This window comes from Scyliorhinus torazame, chromosome 9 (assembly GCF_047496885.1).
Source record: "Scyliorhinus torazame isolate Kashiwa2021f chromosome 9, sScyTor2.1, whole genome shotgun sequence".
Classification (NCBI taxonomy): Eukaryota; Metazoa; Chordata; class Chondrichthyes; order Carcharhiniformes; family Scyliorhinidae; genus Scyliorhinus; species Scyliorhinus torazame.
Genome location: NC_092715.1, coordinates 260,473,535 through 260,478,378, shown reverse-complemented (window position 1 = coordinate 260,478,378; position 4,844 = coordinate 260,473,535).

Sequence of the window (4,844 nt, the reverse complement as noted above, 5' to 3'; positions counted from 1 at the left end):
CTGATCGTGTCACATCCTGTTGTAAATCACACTTGAAGAGGTTTCTGTGTTAATATCCAGTCTCTGTCTGTCAGCAGCCTGCACTAATCTAAGAATGAGGTAGATCCGCATTATCTTTCAAATGTTTGCAAAGACGCAGATGCCCCTAAAGGCCCGGAATGCAAAAAGGTGTCTCCGCCGGAATCCAGTCTTTGAGCTGGGCTCCATTTTAGAGGTTAAAAGCGACTCTCGGAACTCCAGTCGGGGTCTGGGCAGAATCAAATTCAATTGTGAAGCAAAAAACGCAGGGTCTCTATAAAAGAAGGCCTGATGCCGGCCATGAGGTCGGCCTTGGAAGCCGCTCTGGCCCCCATTACAGAGGCTATGGGGGGGACGGAGAAGAGACTGGAGACCCAGGAAGCGGCGGTGCGGGACCTGGAGAAGGTGGACGAGAGCGAGCGGATCACCTCGCTCGAGGCCGAGGTGGCAATGTTGGCAACAACCCAGAAAATGCTCAAGGGGAATGTTGACAATCAGGAGAACAGGTCCTGCCACCAAAACCAGCGAGAGTTTGGGTAAACTACAACAACACAGGACTTTATTCTAACACGCCGGAGGAAGCGAATGTGTTAATCTGGACAAATGGGACAATCGAGAACACATAAACCAAACAGGCTGAAGGCAAAAAGTGTCACCATGCTGGCAAGTATACTCGTGCGTGAGGGTACGAGCAGGGGAGGGGGGGCTGCGGTGCAGCTCCCAAAAGGAGCTGTAAAATTATCCTGCAAAGAAGGAGGAATATGGGAGTCTGGCCCTTCCAAACCTCCTATTCTACCACTGGGAGAGCAATTCAGAAAGGGTATGGGGGGGGGATCAAAGAACCTGAGCGGAATGGGGGTGATCTCCTGCATGGGGACATCCCACTGGCCACGGCCCCACTCCCATTTCCCCCACTCAAATGCTCAAGAAACCCGGTGGTTGTGGCCACGCTGAGGATGTGGAATCAGCTCAGGCACCATTTGAACCTTGGTGCAACGTCCACCATGGGCCCCCATTTGCAGAAACCATAAATTCAGCCCCGCATCAATGGGCCCCTCCTTCAAAAGGTGGAGACAGGATGAAGGGGTACTGACAGTAGGGGACCTATATGAAGATGGCAGAGTAGCGACACTGGGGGAACTAACAGACAAACTCCAGCCCCCCAACGATTCCCTGGCCCGGCGGGGGGGTCATAGGATCCCACCCAAGACGTCACAGTGGTGGAAATGGGTGGTCTTCGTCACGGCACAAATCTGAAGTTGGAAGCTCATCGCGGGTTCATGTGTGACACCAGGGTTGCAAACGGACATGTGTGACACCAGGGTTGCAAACGGACATGTGTGACACCAGGGTTGCAAACGGACTGGCTTAACCTGGCTGCTGCCAGGGAGAGGGATAAAATTGGTAGCTGGGGAGTGGAGCGAGGAACGGAAACAGTGATGCTCCTTAAAGCCTGCCTCTTCGATCACCTGACCTACCACCTACCATGGTGTGGCTTGGCGTCACATTTGTTGTCCGATAATGCTCCTGTGAAGTGCCTTGGGCACATTTCCCTTTGTTGCTGGTGCGATGTCAATGGAATGGCATTGTTGTTGAAACACGGGGCAGAGAACTGAGCAAATATCGCGATCAAAAGGTATCTTGACAAACGCATGGAGAGGTATGGGTATAGAGGGACACGGCACAAGGAAGTGCTGAGGATTTTGGCTAAGGGTGGTATCATGACCGGCACAGGCTTGGAGGGCCGAAGGGCCTGTTCCTGCGCTGTATTGTTCTTCGTTCTTTGATGCCGCGAGCGGACCTCAAATGCAAAAAGACTCCGTTCCAGGAAAGTAAGCGAAATACTGTGGAACAGACTGAATGAACAGACAGGAATGAAGTTTCCTCAGCTACGAATCTTAAATAAAAAATAGTTAATTGATATGGGTTTTTTTTTTTTGTAATGAAGATCTCGTGATAGATGGCAACGCGAGTGAATTTTTCATCACTCTTTTCAACGCTGGGCCAAGATTACAGGATCAAAGTTTAACTGTGGAACTTATTATAAGTGGACGTTCAGGGCCGCAGTACATGATTAATATCAACAAGGTTTATTTTTATAAGCTGACACTTAAAGATCAGTGATGCTGACAGACGTTTGTGTATAAAGTTTCTCCTGCTGCACCTATGGTTAAGCAGTTGTCCTGAACATAAGAGAAGCAGACTGCGTGTTCTTTGAGAAAGAAAACAGCTGTGCTTAACCTTCTCAATCCAGACAGCAGCTTTAAACTAAATGGCTGCTTATGAGGGGACAGAATTGAAGGCTAACTTTACCATGGGATGTGGTGGGGGTTGTTATCGTTCATGGGTTTGTTACCCATCACAAGTGGCCAATGGATATTGGGATCAAGTTATAAGGATGCTTAATTAACTTGTTCCGGAATAATTTACGGTTTTGTGCGAGGGGGGGTGCGGAACGAATGTGCAAAGCAGCTTAGAGAGCTAAATGTTCCCAAAACACCCAGGGGTTGTCAGTATATGGGACAGCTGCAGTATTCCAATGATCACTCCTCTCATTCACCCCAGCAAGCATTCCCAATTACTCAGTTTAAAAAGGATGGATGAATCCAGAATTGTTCGGGTGCAGAAGGCGGCCGTTTGGCCCATCCCGACTGCGCCAGCTCTCCAAACGAGCATCGTGACTCAGTACCATTCCCCTGCCTTCCCCCCATACCCCCGCCTATTGTTGCCATTCAAATAACCACCTCATGCCCTCTTGGACGCCTCGATTGAACCTGCCTCTCTACCACACTCCCAGGCAGTGCATTCCAGACCCCAAACACCGGCTGGGTGAAAAGGTTTATTCTCACATCGCATTTGCTTTTTTGCAAATCGCTTTAAATCTGTGCCCCTCTCGTTTCTCGATCCTTTTACGAGTGGGAACAGCTCCCCGTTGGGAATAAATTATGAGAATAAGTTGTTAGCAGAGCGTCATACCCCAACCCAGCAGGGCTTGTTGGGGGGGGGGGGGGGGGGGGGAGTGATTTGCATTTCAAAGACGCTCTTACCTCATTCGCCTATTATTTCCCTGCAGCCTGCACTGCCTATCTCTCCCAGGAGCAAGTCATTTAATCTTCCTGCCAAACTGTTAGTAAGGAAACGAGTTGCATTTATACAGCCTGTGTCACAACCAAAGGGTATTCTTTTGAAGCATAGTCACAGTTGTAAGGTAGGAAACACGGCAGCCAATTTGCACACAGCAAGCTCCCACAAACAGCAGTGTGATATTGACCAGATTATCAACTTTTAGTAATGTTCAGTAAGAAGTCTTACAACACCAGGTTAAAGTCCAACAGGTTTGTTTCAAATCACTAGCTTTCGGAGCACTGCTCCTTCCTCAGGTGAATTTAGTAACGTTGGTTGAGGGATGAATATTGGCCCGGAATATTGTAGAGATATATATTCCCACTCATTTTGTTATATATAAATTTAGAGTACCCAATTCATTTTTTCCAATTAAGGGGCAATTTAGTGCGGCCAATCCACCTACCCTGCACATGTTTGGGTTGTGGGGGCGAAACCCACACAAACACGGGGAGAATGTGCAAACTCCACACGGACAGTGACCCAGAGCCGGGATCGAACGTTGGACCTCGGCGCCGTGAGGCAGCAGTGCGAACCACTGACCCAATGTGCTGCCCTATATTCCCACTCTTCTTTGAAATAGTGGCGACGAGATGTTTTCCGTGTAAGTCAGCACGCTCAGGAAAGTGCAACATTTGTTCAGGGCTGTACTAGGGTGTCAACCAAGTCCTTGCACTCCGGTTTCTAGAATGTTCTTAAGTACTTGCGAGTTCAGCCCTGAGCCACGGCTATCCACAATCTGCCTTCAGAACACAGCAGGCTAGTATTTCACCCTGCACCCCACTGCCGGGGTGTGAATAGGTTTCACAATGGCCTGTGGCGCGCATTCCGACCCGCCATGACAGGTGGTAGCAGAAGACCCTGCCATCATTTTACATCGGAAAGAAACCCATGTTTGCACCTCCCATCGGATTCTCCCCTTTGGCCGCCATTAAACTCACCACAGGGTGGGGGGGAGGGGTGCATGGAGAATTCTGCCCAGTACCCCGCTACCCCTCATGATTTTGAACATCTCCATCAAATCTCCTCTCAACCTCCTCCTCCCTCAGGAAAACAACCCCAGCTTCTCCAATATACCACTTGACTGAACCCTTCTCCTGAATCTTTTCTGCGCCCTCCCTAAATCCTTCACATCCTCCCTAAAGCGTGGTGCCTGGAACACGATACTCCAGCTGAAGCTGAATCGGTGTTTTATACACGTTTTACATAAACCTCTTTGCTTTTGTACTGTGTTACGAAGAAGTGGTATTTGGAATATTAATTTGTAATTTCATCAGCTGGTCATATGTATAGTGAGCCGTTTTTAAGGAAGAAAAGGCACTTTTGCTAAACAGAGGACACTGATTTGAGGTAGCTGTTCATTCCTATAAAGTCACATTCCATTCCATGAAGACGTAAGGGTCTTCAGAGACCCTGACAGAGACGGTGGCTCCAGTTGAGTTGTGGACAGCTCCTTCCTATCTCATTAGAGATGGAGGATAGGCCATGAAGCAATGCTAGGCAAGAGCGAGACATGAGCTAGTTCTTTGGAACATACAAATCAATGTGGGGAGTGGTCATGTGACGCAACTCTCTGTGTGGATACCCGAATTGGAATCTATCACAGTTGACCACAGGGAGCAAGGACGCCTCCCTCTCTGCATTGTGTTTTTGCTGCGAGAAATGTTTACTTCCCCGCGGTAAACAGAGACTCTAATAAAAAG